Raw genomic sequence first — 18,687 nt, forward strand, 5'->3', positions numbered from 1 at the left:
GATTCCACCTGCTGCAAGCATCACTCATCTTCATGAACATGCAGCTAACATGTGCTGAAGTCTCTGCCACTGTGATTGACAGTGCAATTTGTCATGGGCATCTGGAGACCGTGGTTCCACTTCCCCCTACACTGGAAAAAAAAAAACACCACCATAGAATTGGTGTGCATGGACGTGAAGTGGATGTTTGATCAATGGCTGCCAAACAACTTCATTTATTGGAGGATGGGTCCAAAAAAAGCTCATCACCGGCTGTCTTGATAGAAATAGCTACATGGCTGGTACAAAGTAGACCCATCTACTGTCAGAACACTAGAAATGGCAGTATGTATTACAAATATCTTGGACATCATGCAGCTGAGTAATTTATGAGTCATTGAGAGTTGTGCACACATGAACACACTAGTATAACAATTCCCCCTATGGTTTTAAGCAGCAGCTCTAGCCAGGGCACAAAACTGACCATGCTATTCTGTAACAGGGTGACTGTCCCCTTCAAAGTGCCTGAGACTGTTGGAGCAGATGAAGGCCAAGGGATGGGCAGAGGTAGGTGGTGGGAGAAAGAAAGATGGTCCTGGGGGGAACAGTTAGTGCTTCTGGGGGTGGGAGAAGAGAACCTCTCTATCATTCCTGTAAGGGCCCAGAATAAGGATCCTTGCAGTGCAGCTTGAGGGGCTAAGGCTCTCCCTCCCAGCCAACTAGGATGAGCCCAAGGAAGGAGGGCAGGAGATATGCTACCTTCTCCCTCCTAACAGGGAGAGTGTGTGCACCAGCCTCGCTCAGAGAGAAAAGGGGACTGAGCTACACAAGGCACTAGCTGGGGAGAAGCCAGTTTAAGGCTGCAGTGAACCCAAATCACAGACCACAAGGAGGAGGGCTGTGGGACTCCTGAATAAAGACGAGTGAGGGCTGAAAGAGTGATTTAGAAGAGACTAAATAAAATAAGGCCCCACAATGGGGGAATCTTGTTTAAGTGTTACAGCCTGAGAGTAAGTCATTGCAAGGAACTAAGGATAGGGTGCCTACAGCACTACTGCAGGCCAGAAGGGGGTGCTTTAGGATGGCATCCATCCACACCTCTTTTCCCTTCAATTCACTAAGAAGAAAATCCAGTTCTCAAGTCTGCAGCCACACTGGTTCAATGCAGAACAAGTATGGTTCCACCATGCAATAGAAAGGACTGGATTCCAGGGAACTGGGCAGAGGGTGCACAGAGCTCAGCTCCACAAGGAAAGTGGTGGAGAGGCACAGGCAGTGCAGGGCCAGAGACAGAAGAACCAGTGTTGTATGCATCTTCCAGTACACACACACACCTCCATACAATGGGACCAGGATCAGATCCCATTTTTGCTCTATTGGGCAAGATTATTTGGGTTCCTACCAGGACTGAAGTAGACGTGTCCAAAGTTTTACAAGAAGATTTCTTGCATGATTTCCAGCCCAACCCTACAGAACCAAGGCATTCTGCTAAACATCAGGGACAGATGATCAGTTGACATAGATTGCTCTAGCTCCATTGAATTCAGCTGAGTTGCGATGATGAAAACAAGTTGAGAATCTGGCCCCAGATCGTTTGGTTGCTTAGATGGATGGATCCCAAATTTTAAACCTTTGCAGAAATTCACCCATCACTCTTCCCTTCTTCCTCTTGCCTAGGATCAGCCATGGTATATTTAAAGATGTACACACATTCACAGCCAATATCATCGACACAGACTCATGCTACAAGGAGTCATGTTCTTCTGGAGGAATATTTCCCCATTATAAATGATGTCCTAAAATGGGGCTCTGCTTTTCCATGTTTTTATCATCCTAGCACCTAGATATCTAGGTCATAAATCAGGACGCAATTGTGCTAGGGACGCAGAGGTGAAAGCTGGTACGCCCCAGTACGGTGTACCGGTAAGAGCTGGTGCGCCGTACCGGGATCGGCTTTCCCAGATGACAATTTAAAGCCCTGGGGTAGCGGCAGCGGGGCTGCGGTGGAGATTTAAAGGGCCCCGGAGCTCCAGCCCCTGCTACCGCCCCGGGGCCCTTTAAATCCCCGCTGCTGCTACCCCAGGGCTCGAGTAGCAGGGCTCAGGTGGTGATTTAAAGGACCCCAGAGTTCCAGCCGCCACTACTGCCCCGGCCCTTTAAATCCTCGACGGAGCCCAGCCACTGCTATCCCAGAACTCAGGCAGCAGGGCTCAGGCGGGGATTTAAAAGGGCTTGGGGCTCCAGCAGCCGCTACCACAACAGAGCCCCAGGCCCTTTAAAGCTCTGCCAGAGCCCAAAGCCTCGGGGTATCGGTGGTAGCTGGGAGCCCCCAGGGCTCCTCGGTGATTTAAAGGGCCCTGGGCTCCCAGCCACCACTACCGCAGCTGGAGCCCTGGCCCTTTAAAATCAAGATTTAAAGGGCCTGGGGATTTAAGGCCCTGCCTCTTCTGGTTAAGGCCACGCCTCTTCCAGTTGAGGCCATGCCCCCTGCTCAGGACTCCGGCGTACCGGTAAGTCCTCTAACTTACTTTCACCCCTGTAGGGACGGTACAAACATGGAACAAAAAGAGACTGTCCCTGCCCCAAACAACATATATTGACATAGTATCTGTGTGTCAACCTGTACCCTGGTCTATTGTAATAAAGACTCACACCTATCAGAGTTCTCCTTTAACTCAGTTGGTAGGAGTTTGTGCCTAATGGTTCCATGTTCAGTCTCCAGTTATGACCCTGGTATGTTATTGCCATGATTTGTTACTAAAAAGAAACATATTGCTGGTTGCCTCTGACAGACACATGGTTCACAAAATTAGGAAAGGCCACATCACTATTTAGAAGTATAGACAGTTTGACATGCTAAATATGATGGTGGACTTATTCTATTGGTTTAAGTACTTTAAATGCAGGATGGTGCAGAAGAAAGAACATTGTGAAGTTGAATACTAAAAAGTTTTCAAGTACAGTTTGTAGATCCAAACAATCATTTTGAAATCAACTGAACATTAACAGCCTGAGAGTTCATTTAATTTCAAATGACTTAAGATGATTATGATCAAATTTGAAGGCTCCAAAAATGTTCTCAGATGCTCTGCAAGAAACAGAGAGTCTTGCTTTTATCCTCAAGGTATTCTCTCCAGGTTCTCTCTCTTCAGCCAGTCCTTACAAACAGAAGGATGTGTGCGTTTCCATTCACACAGACATGTCCAGATCAGTGGGTGATAATTAATGCTATTTGAGTAATAGGCTTAAAGACCAATAGGGATCATTACAACCATCTAAATCTCACCCTCTATGTAACACAGATCACATAAGTTCATCCAGTGATTCCTGCATCAAGCCCATCCAGTCCTGATTTAAAGGTTTCCAGCGATGGAGAATTTGCCCCCTTCTCTTGGTAAATTGTGCCAATGGTTCATTACTCTCACTGTTAAAAATCCACACCATATTTTGTTAGAGAAGAGGTTCTGGTAAATTATCAGGAGACGCTCAGAGTGGTAACAGTTACTGTATTTGGATTTCTCTGTCCAGCAAATGTGGGGAGAAGAAAAGTAGACTTTTTTCCAAGACAAGTGGAGTCGTTTTACCTTGGAATAAGAGTGCACTTTGACACCAGTACAATTTATTTGCTTCAAAGGCTTTTGTCATGGCCACCTGTTTCTGCACAGTGTGTTAATCAAAGTGGACAGCATCTTTGGCAAGACTTCTAGTCCTGTAATTTCTTGGAGAAACAACAACTACTTTTCCTTGCCGCTGGGGGCGGCAACAACATGCTATATTCTGCCCGACAGGGAACAGGACCTTGCCCCCATCTTGTTTACAACCGAAGACTTGGATTGACCTCAACTGCTGTTGCTACTAGGTCCTCCTCGTGCTCAGCACCTAGCGCGCAGACACTCACTGTAATACAGGCATAACACAGGAGTGTTGATAAGAGACTGATTTTATTTCCTGTCCCGAGTCACTCCAAATACGTCAGTGTTGCAAAAGGGTGAGTATGCTTATCACCTGGCAGGGGATCTACTCTCTGAAATAGTTCCTGCTACACTCATGTCTCAGAATGGGATCTGTAGCAAACAAACTGCTCGCAGTTTGGACAGTGAAATTTGACCGGAAAATACTGCAACCACTTCTTGTTTATGATCTGCTTCACTTTTCAATACTCAGGCACTATCCCAAATATAGCTGCATTTGTATTTTCAGCACTAAAAGGGAATGGCTAAATTTTCCACTTAAAAAAAAAAAATCCCTAGCTGTTCAACCAAAACTACAGCAGCCATGACTGAAAAGTCAACATTTTCCAGTAGTTACCATACCACAGTATCCGATTGTGACAGATCAGAATTAATCTGTCAATTTATATTTACAGGAGATTAATTGTAAAAGTTATACTAACATAATATAAGCCCTGTCTAGGACACTTGAGCAAGATTTTGCATATTATTAGGCTCGAACAAAAGAGCCAGCAGTCTTGGAGTGGGGGAAGCTTAGGTGGGCCAGGAAATAATTATTGTGTGGTAACAACTTCCAAAGGATTTTAAGTTTCAAAAGGGAGAGAGACAAACTAGGTACTGGCACTTTAAAATGAGTATAGTGAAAACAAGATCAAAGACATGTTTTAAGTGTTCGGTTTTGAGAAAGTTATTTGGGAAACAACACTAGATCTAAATGAGGGGGTCCTAGCAGATAGTGGGATAAACGGTTATTGTGCAGAAGATAGGGCCTATCCCACCCATTTCCATCTACACCACATCAAACATCCTGTTGCTGAAAACTGATGTAACCTATACCTGCATGCCTGATTCACTAATGAATTCTGTCACACCTCTAACATCAAAAAGGGTAACAGACTATAAGGCATTTAGAGCAAAGGGGGAGGATGACATGACACTAGAGACTGTCCACGAGTGCTGCCTGTTAACGAACATCAAGGGACAAAAGAAGTGATGAGCTGCCAAAATCTTAACAATCGGTTCCCTATAAAAAGTTCTGATTTAAGGGATGTGCCCCAGTATGTATTTTTTGGACCAACAGGGTTACCATACGTCCGTATTTTCCCTCCCAGCTGGTGATTTAAGAACCAAAAAGCCTGACTTGTCCGGGAAAATACGGATGTATGTTAACCCTGCCTAAAGCTCTTTTTTAAAAAGATGGGCCTGAACTAGAAATGATCTCCGTTTCACGTGTGTGGGTCCCCGCCGCTCCCTGGGGGTGTACTAGGGTGACCAGATGTCCCGATTTTATATGGACAGTCCCGATTTTGGGGTCTTTTTCTTATATAGGCTCCTATTACCTCCCACCCCCTGTCCTGATTTTTCGCACTTGCTGTCTGGTCACCTTAGGGTGTGCACATGTGTGAGTCCCAGCTGCTCCCTGCCCCACTCGTTGAAGCAGGTGTGCAGGGTGACTGCCCTGGGAACTGCAGGGCACCAGTGGACGTGGGGCCAGCTGCAGACAGGGGCGTGGGGCAGGGCTAGCTGGAGGAAGGACAGGGGATGACTGGAGGCAGGGCAGGGGGGTGCAGGGCTGGCTAGAGACAGGGGCTGGCTGCGGGCAGGGCAAGGGGGTGTGGCAGGTGGTGGCTGGAGACAGGGGCTGGCTACGGGCAGGGCAAGGGGGTGCAAGGGTGGCTGGAGACGGGCTGGCTGCGGGCAGAAGGTGCGGGGGTGGCTGAAGATGAGCTGGCTGCGGGCAGGACAGGAGGTGCATGCGGCAGGGGCTGGTTGTGGGCAGGGGGTAGAGGGGGTACGGCAGGTGCTAGCTGCAGGCAGGGGGTGCGGGGGTGGCTGGAGGCAGGGGCGCAGGGGTGGCTGGAGACGGGGGCTGGCTGCGGGCAGGGCAGGGGGTGCAGGGGTGGCTGGAGGCAGGGCAGGGGGTGGCTGAAGACGGGGCCTGGCTGCGGGCACGGGGTGCAGAAGGGGCTGGCTACAGGCAGGGCAGGGGGTGTGGAAGGGGCTGGCTGCAGGGGCTGGCTACTGGCAGGGGGTGCGGCAGGGGGTGGCTGGAAACGGGGGCTGGCTGCAGGCAGGGGGTGCGGCAGGGGCTGGCTGCAGGCAGAGGGTGCGGGGGTGGCTGCAGGCAGGGCAGAGGGTGGCTGGAGGCAGGGGCTGGTGGCAGGGCAGGGGCTGGCGGCGGGGCAGAGGGTGCGGGGGTGGCTGGAGACGGGGGCTGGCTGTGGGCAGGGCAGGGGGCGTGGGGGTGGCTGCAGGCAGGGGGCGCGGGGGTGGCTGGAGACGGGGGCTGGCTGCAGGCAGGGGGTGTGGGGCTGGCTGCGGGCAGCGCAGGGGGTGCAGGGGTGGCTGGAGACAGGGGCTGGCTGCAGGCAGGGGGTGCGGGGGTGGCTGGAGGCAGGGGCTGGCTGCGGGCAGGGTGGTGGGTACTCAAGGGGAGAGCAGCAAGACGCAGCCCAGGCCCAGCAGAGCAGCCAGGGACCCACCAGGCAGCATCAGGAGCCCCAGGGCCAGGGGAGCAGCAGCAGCAACAGGGCTCATGCCCAGGGCCAGGCCGCAGCCCACATGGCTCCTGCAGCGCAGTGCCCCCAGCAACTAGAGGACGAATTACATCCCTTCCCGGCCGGAGCCTATCAAAGCCTCAGCGCCCCCTGCAGGGAAGCGGGTTAACAACCGGTTCTAAAACGGCTTCAGAATTTAACAACTGGTTTGCGCGAACCGGCTCCAGCTCACCACTGGACAAAAAGGGACAAGCTGGAGAAAAAGGATACATGCACCAGAAAGACAAAGGATGGCTTATTCCCCTGGAAACCACATGAAGAGTGTCTATCTGGAGTAGCTTTGGCAGAGTTTAAGGCACAATTTGTCATCCATGACTTTCTTTTGTGTTAATCTGTTTTTCTCTATATATATTAATAAACCTTGCTTTTTATGAGATCATCAAAGTCTCGGATTATTTTCAAGATAAAGTCATTGCAATACATCCTTGAAAAGACGACAAGTGTTTGCAGAGATGCAACCGTTGAAAGGAATACCAAGTAGAAAGTAGGGAGATATTATTGCTGCTGTATACGGCATTAGTGACCGTTACCAGAACACTGTCCAGTTCTGGTGTCCACATCCTTTTAGAGAATTTAGAAAAGAGCTGACACGAATGATTTGATGTTTGGGAAAAGGAAAAAAAAATAAAAAAAATCTACCTTCAGTGAGAGTAGCTTAAACAAAGAAAAGTTTACGGAGAGTGATCAAGACACCTCTTAAATATCTACCTGAGAAGATTTCTGATAGTAGAGGGCTTTTAGTGTAGTGGACAAAGGGCATAAAAAATTTAAGAGGCTGGAAGCTAAAGCAAGACAAAGTCAGACTAAAAATTTATTAATATAGCACCTTAGTCATAGGCCATTGTGCATAAAATTCAGATTAGAAATAAGGCTAATTTTTTACTATTAGGGTAATTAAACATTGGAAAAAACTTACCTGGTGATGTGATGGATTCTGTCGAGCTCGGTGGAGAAACTTTGACAGCTATATTCCATCAGAATATGCATTTCCACTGAAATCTAAACATCTAGTGAAATCAGGTAGATTTCTCTGGAATGTTATTTAGGAAAAACCCAAAAATAAGGCATTCAAACAATGTTGAAATAGACTGTTCAATGTTGGAATGAAACGGATTTTCTGTTTGGAAACAACTTTGTTTCTTTTTCAAAAAAAATGCGTATATTACACACTAGTACAAAATAAAAAAAAGTCAAAATCAAATATTAAGTTTGTCAAAACAAAATGTTTTTAATGACAAAACAATTGGGGGTGGGGGCAATTTTTTTTGGAAGGATTTCAGAATTTTTAGTTTTCACTCCTGTTCAGAACAAAACCAGATTTTGAAATCTCAGTCTTTTGTCAAATGTTTTTTCTGTCCTCCACCATTCTCCATTACTTGCGGTCTTTAAATTAAGACTGGATACCTTTCTAAAGTATATGCTCTGTTCCTGGGTGAGGTTCTGTGGCCTGCATTATGCAGAAGTTCAGACTAAGTGACCATAATGACCTTATAGTATTTTTTGTCATAGATTATAAAAAGGTGGGTTGGGTGGGTGAAGAGAAAAGGGGGAAGTGAGTAATTTTGCCTCAAAGTTGGGGAGCGGGGGTTGGCAATAGGTTGGTTCTACAGAACAGCATCTACATGTCTGTGCATTTGTGCAAATGTATAGTGCTGTGTCCTCTCACTATTGTCCCTCAGCTCTCAGTTTCCCTCCATGCTCTGTGACTTCTCTTAGTGTTCTGTATCCCCCCCACCACCATCACCTCCGTTCTGCCAACCCACCCAGTTACCTCCCAAGCTCTATGCTGCCTTGTCTCACCTCCATGCTATCTATTCTTCTACCACCACCACTCCATTAGTTCCAGTCTCTCCATCAGAGGGTGTTTGCTACCTACCCTCTCAGCAGTTGTGTCCTCTCCACCATTGGGAAAGGAGCTGGTGGGAGTTCTCTGCTTCAGTTATGTGCTCCAAGCTTGTATGAAAATGGAATTTTCCTCCCTACCTCTTGAAACTCCAGCCAGCAGGAAGGAAGCTGCACGCTTTCCTCTGACTCCTCTGCTGGAAGAGTGTCTAGTAGTGCCTCCACTTAGCTGTTGAGCCGAGCTCTTATCTCCACTCAAACTAGACTGTCCTGTAAGGAAGGAGGGACACAGCAGCACTTTTGGGACTAGAATGGGCCTCCACTTTCCTCATCTCCACCCTAGGTTCAAGAGTGAAGTAGAAATGTGCCTACATCTTCTTAGCTCCTGTGAGAGACATGAGGGAGAAAATGGTACCTATTCTGAAAACTTCCGTTGCCGCGAGTCCTAAGGAAATGCTACCTAAATCCGGGCTGTTGTCAGCAGTGTCCTGAGGAAAGCCATTAGACCAGGAGGATTGGCAAGAGAGACCAAAAGCTACAGTTACATGGCACAATTAATTTCTAGTCTGAACAGGGAAATAATATGGCACCTCAGATTATTGTTAGTAGTGAGACCCTAATTGAAGTCAGGGCCCCAATGTGCTAGGCCCTGTACAAACATATAGTAAGAGACACTCTCGGTCCCAAAGAGTCTACAGTCTTAACAGACCAGACCAATGAGTGAAAGAAAGGAAGGATTATATTATATCCGTTTTACAGACAGTAAACAGGGACACTGAGAAGTTAAGTGGCTTGTGCAGGGTCACAGTGGTAGCCTTTGATAGAACCAGGAATTAAACCCAGATCTCCAGGCCATTGTCTAAACCATGAGTCCATCATTCTTCTCAAGAACACACTAAAGTGGTATGTTGGTATTTTAAGGATGATCACAGTACGTTTATAGACCTGATCCTCAGAAGTGCTGTGTGACTCCTTCAGTGCCCTCAGTTTTTGGCTGACCTCAGGGGGGTATGTCTCTACTACACTGTAAACCCAGGTTTACAATTGCTGGATCGGGTCTCAAAACCACGTGGCCACAGCCATACTGAAAACAGACCTTCTGCGTCTGGGAACCCAGGTATAAACTGCATCAGACCTCAGGCACAGTTGGTCTCTGGCTCAGACCTGCCCTGCTAGGTAGGTCCTAGAGCTCAGGTCCTGAGGGATTACTGACCCAAGTGAAAAAGATGTGTGTGTGGACAGTGGGGGAGGGAGGGGGGCGAGAGAGTTGGGCTCACACCTGAGACTGAGCTGGGTGTACAATGCAGTGTAGACATACCCAGTGGGACTTATGAGTAGTCAGCCCCTTTCAGTATCAAGCCTGATGTTTCTAGTTATATAGTTTTGCTCACAAGTACTGAAGAAGCTGTATAGAGCCACAGCACTTAAACAACAAATGCATAACAGAGAATTTTTTTCTCTTCTCCTGTTTTAAGGAGTCCTTATCGCAAAGGATATGTGGTTGCTGAGTAATGGGTCCAGTTTCAACACCTCAGTATTGTAGTATCCAATGTGAAGACACTAGAGATTCAGCTTTTAAAATAAGTTGTTGAAGGTGTCAGCATATTATTCGGATTCTCTGCTTCCCTCCCACTATATCCTTTTCACCCCACTTTAATAAGTTTATTCATGAGAGGCTGGAAGCTGTGGGGATGAGCCTGACAACACTTGGACAATCACTACTCCCTAAAGCGCAGGACTGAATAAAGTTGATTGACACAGCTATGAATATTTAACATCTTCTAAAGAAATACAGAAGACAAAAATTAAATGAGCCTCTTGTGCTATCATTCTTTTCAGCTCACTGAGCCCTCCCTTGTGCTACCCATCCTGCTGCTATTTGAAGTATCTCTGGAGACTTCACATTTATCTAATATTGTTCCTTGCAAGTTCATGCCCCAGATCAGGATAAAGAAATAATAAAATAAAAAAGGATTTGATACTGATTGGCCCTGGTCTCCACAGCACAGTGATATTGTGGAGAGGGAAGCCTACAAGAAAGTTCTGGGGCTTGAGGTAAAATAAAGGTGAGGAAGGACGGGGAGGCCTGTAATAGTAGGGAAAGGAGAACACTCTGGGTTTGAAGCAACAACACAGATAAATATTAGCCAGAAGTGAAACAAGAATATTATGAAGCAGCTACAACAGTTACTAAGGGCCTGGAGGGATTAATTTATATGAAAAGGTGAGCAGAAATAATGATGTATTTTGATGACCGGCATTTTATGTATGACTGGAGATTGAACAAGGGCCCTCCAGAGCTTCAAGCATGAGAAGTTTCTACTCTTTGAGCAAGCTAAATAATTAAGTCCCATATCTGTAACAAACTCATATTCTCCATGTTTCATATTGTTCAGTGTGTCACCCGATACATACTGAACAATGGATTACCATATGTGTAACCCCCAAGGAGATTACCTAGATTCCTGGGGCTCTGTCTGCTGGCAGCTCAGGGAGAGGCACACTGTCCCTGGTAGGGAGGGGGAGCCAAGGAAAACTCAGGAAAGGGGAGAAGCCATTTTTGAGTCAGGCTGGAGCCAGCTGGGGCAAAGGCAGGACTGGCTGTGTGGGGAGCTGGTGAGTCCCAGGCCTGCATACAGGGTTCCCCATAAGAACTGGCCTCTAGGGACCTGAAAGCAAGATCCCTCAGCTTGGCTTTTCCCTCTCCACTGATGACTCCCAGTTTGTAGCATTTGCTGGGAAACTTCCCCAGCCAGGCTGAGTTCGCCCTCCAGCTCCCTAGGTGAGCCCAGTCACCACATGGTCAGTTCTGCTCTGGCTGCTAGTCCAGGGCTGCTGCCTGCTGTGAGTGTGTCTGGTCACTGGACTAGGAGACTACAGTTTGGATTTTAGTACAGTTGTGTTAATCTGCACCTTGAGCCCTGCACCCCTTTGTGGTGAAGGGAAATCCTGGGACCGAAACAGCCTGATTCCTGCCTGAAGAGGATCCCTGACAGCAAAGACAGCCCCTCTGCAGTGACTGAGGAGTCCAGAGTCATCTCTGCAGTGACTGAGGAGTCCAGAGGATCATTCATGGAGTTTGTGAGTGCACCATCTTTTAGTCAGTCAGTCAGGGAATTTGTTTTGGGGACCCCCTACTCCCTGAACTGTGTCCTCAATCCAGGGAGTAAAGGTTTGGGGGATTTTATAACCTGCTGCATATTAAACTTGTGGAGGGATTTACCACCTTCTCCCACTTGTGGGTCCTTTGGGCTGTACTGAATCCAGTCAGCCACACTGCTAAACCACTGCAAAGAAGAATTTTGTGGTCATAGGTCATCAAGGGCCCCGATAAAGTACGTGTACCAATGGGACACTAATCTTATATTTGCTATATCAAGTCACATGACAGGGGAAAGTCATAGGTATTAGCGGCGTAGGCACCGGTGAACCTAAAAATAGTGGTTTGCCCTATTATATTTGTCTCCTGTTTAATATAACTATTGTGTTGAATATATTGTACGGGTTTGTGTTATTTCTTGGAAGTCTCCAACTATCTGGCAAGTAAGTTGGTTTTACCCTATGGCTGGAATTTTCCTCCCAAGCTGCCCTGGTGACCCTGCCAGGAAGGAGCAAGGGGGGTGGAGGTACCACTAAATAAATTCATAGGAAAAAATTAAGATGATACACCCTGCTGAATGGGTGGCGGAATTCAAAAGAACCCAGACCTGTCCATCAAAACCTGTAAGCATTTTGGCATTAAAGAAGGTAACCAGGTGGAGAGGGGGCACTACATATGGCTTTCCCCCAAATGATGGGGATAAGATAGCTGTGTACACAAGTATCTGAAGGGTGTCAACATCAAGGATGGAGAGGAACTGTTAGAGGGATTGAAGGAGGAACCACTAGGAATTATGGGAAGAAATTAAGCCAAATGTAATATTTACTCTTGATAATAGGAAAGATGTTCAAACTATGACATCTATTAAGACCCCGGAATGCTCTCCAAAGGAGGTGTGGAAAGCCGTATTGCTAGAGTAATTTGAAACTGGAGTGGACAAAGCCAGCTCATAATAGGGACCAATTAATTCTACAGTGTCCATTGATGAAAGTGATTAATGGTCTTTTTCATCAATATGGTAGCTCTGGAAGCAAAGAGATACAAGGCTCCAGGGATGGACAGAGACCTCTAGAAACTGAAGTTAAAGCAGAGTGTGTCTATCACATAGGTCCTGAGCCAATGCCTATTGAAGTCAATGGGAGTCTACCCATTAAGTTCAAAGCATGATGGATCAGGCCCTCAGTAAGCAGTGCTTCACTCACATTAATGCATTACATTGGCGCTCTGTGGTTTAGGCACTAGCCTCCACCAAGGGTATATCCATATTGCAATTACAGAATATTATTGCAGCTCGAGTAGACATACCTGAGCTAGCTTTAATCTAGCTAGCTCAGGTTCTGGAGCAATGAAGCTGTGTCAGTGTGGGCTAGCCCTGCGAATAGTTACCCTGGCTTCCTGGCAGGTTTGTACAGCCTGCACTGAAGCACATGCTACCATGGCATCGCTAGATTAAAGCTAGCTCAGGTATGTCTACTTGAGCTGCAATCACACCCCTACTATCCAGGCACATACCCCTAGTATCCAGTTTGAGTTTGGGGTATTATTCTAACTATTTGACAGCTGGCTACTAAAAAGAGACACTCAAACCAACCACACCCTGTTTTAAAAAAGGAGAAAGCTGGTGGTAGGGCACCTTCCACGAAGGATCTTTGACTCTGGATTACACATCCACTCCTTGGCATGGCAATCTGAGTGTAAAGACATGCCTTTCCCCTCTCTGAAGTGCCCAACTTTCAGCCCAATAGAGGAATCAGAGGGAAGGCAGCATTTAGGAGAGGCAAGGCCAGCAGTGCCCAGAGGTGTGTTCTCCCTCTGCCTTCCCCCTGCAGAGTCACTCAACAGCAATGAAACAGCAAGCTCTGCGGGCAGTCACCACCAGGCAGAGAAATAGGGAAAAGAGAGAGAGAGAGAATGAATCTGACTTCAGGTCTGAAGTGCATGGGCAAGTGTAAGGAGACGACCCTGAAGCACATCCCAGAGCTCACTGCAAGTTCCTGGGGTGGTGGAAGATGGTAAATGAAAAAGGGAGAGAGAAACACACACACACACACACACACACACACACACACACACACACACACACACACACACACACACACACACACACACACACACAGAGGACGGTAGGAACAAAGGGAACTATGAGGGATCAGATTGAGTGGAGGGGAAAATCCAGTGGAGCTGGGAGCCAAACAGAAGTGGGAATTTGAGGTGGGCGGGAGGATTCAGGGTTGAGGAATGGGAGAGGAGGCAGGAGGAATTTATAGGGGAAGGAGAGAGAGTGCGTCAGAGGGAGGGAAACAGAATAAGGAAGGCATGGAGAACTCAAGAGGAGAGCCAGGAAAAGGAGGCAGAGAGGACCAAAAAGCACTTCTTGTCTCCCTCAACTTTGGGGCCAGAATGACTCTATTCTCAGACAGCTCACAGGCACACCTCAAGCCTGGGTTATTTTCCAGGGCTGCATGCATGAGTCTGAGTTGATGGCCTCTCTTGTCTGACCTCACCACAGCCATTTGTGAGATGGGACTGAGCAAGCCATCAGTTTGGATTCTTTCCCTGAGTTTTGTATTTTGGCACAGGTGTCCAGAACCCAACATAGGAGCTTCTGAACAAATAAATATAACGAAGCCAGTCAGTGCTACAGGAACTAATCAGAGGTAACCTATTCAATTGGGAGAGCTGGGGAACTGAAATTTTAGTTTAATTTATTTTTCATGCCACAGCATTCAAAACAGTCTCTTTAGTGAGAAATTACATTTAATGGAATTCAAAGCTATTCCCCTTACAAAACAAAATTAAAGACAAAAATCCTCCCTTGGTAGTAAATCCAGAATGTTTCCTACATGTCCGATAAGAACGTACATTAGGGGCCTGATGCACCACCAAGCTCAAAATTATTTCTGTTTGCACAATGTGTTTGTGTGTTTCTTATGCATGCAGACAAGAGAGAGATTTTAAGTGGGTTTTTTTGGTGCAATGTGTTTCTTTTGATCACACGTGTCATTCTTAAATATGTTTGAGGAAAACACAAATAAAAACAAAAGCTAAAATCAGAAAGGCAGATTCTAATTCTGGATTCCCCCAAGTAGCTCTATCACTCCGATTAGTGTAATAATTAAGCCTTCCCATTTCTGCCCTCCGTGTCTGTGCATGGAGCCTGGCACTGCACCAATGGCAAGCACTGGAACTGGCTGAAGAGCATGGCATTCTGGTTCAGTGAAGATTGGCACGGAAAAGGGTCTGCACAGCTCTACAGGAACTTTGCAGGGCCAAGACATATTAGTGTATGAAGGAGCTCTGACTCTTACAGAAACTCCATCCAAAAATTGTCGTTCAGAGAACACGAAGGACTACTTTGTGGTTTGGCCTAGATACCCACACAGGGGCACAAGAGCTGATTTCACATTGCTGTGTTGGTAACTTAGACCTTGTTTCCAGGTGTGAAGTAGTACATAGGTGCACATAGAGCCAACAGTCTAATTGCACAAACCCAAACACCCTTGTCCCATGCCCTGCCCCTTCTTCAAGGCCCAGCACCCCTCGCTCCGTTGCTCGCTCTCCCCAACCCTCACTCACTTTCACCGGGATGCAGCGAGGGTTGGGGTTTGGGAGGGGGTGAGGGCTCTTGGCTGGGGGATAGGGCTGAGGGTTTTGGAGTGTGAGAGAGGGCTCCGGGCTGAGCCTAGGGAAGGTTGTTGGGGTGAGAGAGGGAGTTTGGATGCAGGAGGGGGCTCAGGGCTGGGGTGCAGAAGGGGGGTTAGGAGTGCAGGGTCTGGCCAGGCAGTGCTTACTTCAGGTGGCTCCCGGAAGTGACCGGCATCTCCCTGCAGCTGCTAGGCTCGCGGCAGGCAGGCGGCTCTGCGTGCTGCCCTTCCTGCAGGCACCACCCCTGCAGCTCCCATTAGCCACAGTTCCCCATTCCCAGCCAATGGGAGCTGCAGAGGAAGCACTGAGGGTAGGGGCAGCACACAGAGACGCCCTGGCTGTGCCTCCGCCTAGGAGCTGCTCCCAGACACGCTGGCTGCTTCCGGAGCAGCACACAGCCAGGGCAGATAGGGAGCCTGCCTTACCCCACTGCAACATCATACTTTTAGCGGTCTAAAATATCCTGGTTTGGCTTCAGTAGCCTCTGGGAGATCGAACCCAATATTGGGAGACTTCCAGCCAAACTGGGAGGGTTGGCAACCCTAGAGGCAGGCCATGACAAAGTGAAGTGGCAAATCTGCCCCCTTGCTGTATTGTAATGCCTACATACCTTTAGTTACATGATGACGTGCTACTTTTCTTAGGATACAAATATATCTTAAAACACTTCCCAGAACCTTAGATATTTATAGCTATAGTACCTTGTCATTTCCCCTCTTCCCTTCTTGTATATTGTACTTACACTATTTTCATTGCCACTACAGGCCAGTTTAGTCTCATGGACTATGGCCAATATTTTCAGAAACAGGCACTAGATCTGCATGCCTGAATTTCTGGGTAGCCAACTTGACACCCCTTGTGCTTCATTTTTTCAGAGTGTCCTTGGCATTTCTGAAAATCAGGCACAACAGGCCAGATTTTCAAAGGTCTTCAGTCACCTAAAGAGGCTTTGTAAATCCCTAGAAGTGCCAAAGTGATTTGAACGGCACTTGAGCACTAACCTGCTTAGGCACTTTTGAAAATCCCCTTAGGTGCTTATCTGCATTTTAAGGTATCCAAATACCTTTGAAAATACTGACCCAAGTTGTCCAGGAACCCAGCTTTAAGCCCTGATCCAAAGCTCACTGAATTCAAGGGAGAGATTGTCCATTGACTTCGATGGATTTTTGGATCAAGCCCATAGCGAAGTATTCTATTAATTTTGGCCCTAGACTTTTTATGTGGTAAGTTCTCTCCTCTCCAAGATATGTATTTTAATAATTTAGCGAGCAACTGTGTGCACTACTACGTATTCTCTCTTCAAGGAGCAGCACAGCCTTCTTTGGCTGCAAGTCAGGTAATGAGCCAATTAACTATGAATCTAGTTTACCTGCATATTCACACAGGCCATAGCTTTCCTTTGGTTCAGTTCAGGGAATGAGGCAAGTAGCTACAAAGCTAACCCAGCTGAAGATGTAGGAAACACACACACAGAAAAGAACACGCACCCCTTGAAATTCAGGTAAGTATCTTTTTTGCTTCTAGTTTCCATCCAGAACCAGAAACAGATAGATGAAACATTTGGGCAAGAGTTTTCCTTGCCTCTTCTAGAACACACTGAAAGCCCGTCACCCCGATGATAAATTAGTACAGACTGGTTCTACTGGCTGGCTGATTGCTTAGAGACATCAAGGCTGAAAGAGGGGACTGTGTACTTATGCCCCTGCTGCCCAGTTGCCTGATGGGGATAACTGGCCACAAAGCACACCCTAACCCAAGAAAGCTTGCCATCAGGAGTGTATATGCGAGGGGAGCGGTGGCCTACCACAGGGAGGAAAGCTTGATGAAGGCTCAGAATGTAAGGGTAGATGGTTTAAGAAGACCCTCCTCAGAAGTTCATCTTATGCAGGTAAACACCCAAACATTCAGACACTTACCTGAAACTCAACTCTAAACATCCAGCTACTTAGCCTATCTTAGGTGCACTAGTCAAGCGGAAACAAACTTAACTTCAGCTGTGGTGTTCCTCTCAAGAATCTGCTCAGATTTGTAAATTAATCATTTGTACTGCTGACGAAATAAAACAAACAATATGAAAATACAGATCCAAATTGGGTGCCTTCAGGCTGAATTATCTACAGCTTAAATCCTGGGATGTGGATTTATTTTTGTACAGCCCATATGCAGACAGTGATGTTTTTTCAAGTCAGCACATCCAAAGAACATGTCTATGTCCACAGAACAAGCGTTAGATTGGAATGTTCTATCAGTTCTTTGATGAAGTTCTTTGGGCTTTTAGGGGGAAATCAAGAGTGTCTGAAATAGAGTAAAAAGCAACAACTGATCCTAATGAGCATAAACCATTAAGTGTTCTAATCCAAATCTGCCGCAAAGTCAACAATCTAGCCGGTGTCAATACCTCCCTTCAGCCCCCATAGATTCAATCTCTAATGGTTTCTGTGGCATAGGTGGAGGGAGGAGGTCACACACTGAAGCTAGGAGGTTTGGCGGGGTTCCAACTGCATGACTTTGCAGGGGGGAATCTAGATTTGTTTAAACAAGTTTGAACACTGACCTTCCAGGAGAGAGCTCTAACCACTGAGCTATGAAATATTCTGATGTGGGAATCTCAGCTTCTCCTGTTGAAGCTGTTCCCCTGGGGATAAACAGGAAACGAATGACTAAGTATTAATCCAAACTGGGCCAGAGTGGGCAAGAGAGAATGACTCAGTAGTGCAGTAGCTAGTGTACTCATCTGGGAGGTGGGAGACCCTAGGTCCAGTCCCCCTGCTCCAATTATTCTTTCATTATTTATCCACAGGGAAACAACTTCAACCGGAGATGAAGGGAAAGCAGTGGATGTATTGTTTCTTGACTTTAGCAAAGCTTTTGACACGGTCTCCCACAGTATTCTTGTCAGCAAGTTAAAGAAGTATGGGCTGGATGAATGCACTATAAGGTGGGTAGAAAGTTGGCTAGATTGTCGAGCTCAATGGGTAGTGATCAATGGCTCCATGTCTAGTTGGCAGCCGGTGTCAAGTGGAGTGCCCCAAGGGTCGGTCCTGGGGCCGGTTTTGTTCAATATCTTCATAAATGATCTGGAGGATGGTGTGGATTGCACTCTCAGCAAATTTGCGGATGATACTAAACTAGGAGGAGTGGTAGATATGCTGGAGGGCAGGGATAGGATACAGAGGGACCTAGACAAATTGGAGGATTGGGCCAAAAGAAATCTGATGAGGTTCAATAAGGATAAGTGCAGAGTCCTGCCCTTAGGATGGAAGAACCCAATGCACAGCTACAGACTAGGGACCGAATGGCTAGGCAGCAGTTCTGCGGAAAAAGACCTAGGGGTGACAGTGGACGAGAAGCTGGATATGAGTCAGCAGTGTGCCCTTGTTGCCAAGAAGGCCAATGGCATTTTGGGATGTATAAGTAGGGGCATAACGAGCAGATCAAGGGACGTGATCGTTCCCCTCTATTCGACATTGGTGAGGCCTCATCTGGAGTACTGTGTCCAGTTTTGGGCCCCATACTACAAGAAGGATGTGGATAAATTGGAGAGAGTCTAGCGAAGGGCAACAAAAATGATTAGGGGTCTGGAACGCATGACTTATGAGGAGAGGCTGAGGGA

General features: G+C 47.1%; 1 long non-coding RNA gene across 1 annotated transcript in view; it reads left to right on the plus strand.

The window, feature by feature from the left end:
• LOC140909398 (uncharacterized) overlaps positions 1–18,687 on the plus strand; it is an 86,275-nt gene that overhangs the window by 57,797 nt on the left and 9,791 nt on the right. Inside the window, exon 3 of the long non-coding RNA XR_012158199.2 lies at positions 17,875–18,012. This is a non-coding gene — a long non-coding RNA (uncharacterized LOC140909398). The remainder of the gene's footprint in view (positions 1–17,874; positions 18,013–18,687) is intronic.

This window comes from Lepidochelys kempii, chromosome 3, assembly GCF_965140285.1.
Source record: "Lepidochelys kempii isolate rLepKem1 chromosome 3, rLepKem1.hap1, whole genome shotgun sequence".
Taxonomy (NCBI): Eukaryota; Metazoa; Chordata; order Testudines; family Cheloniidae; genus Lepidochelys; species Lepidochelys kempii.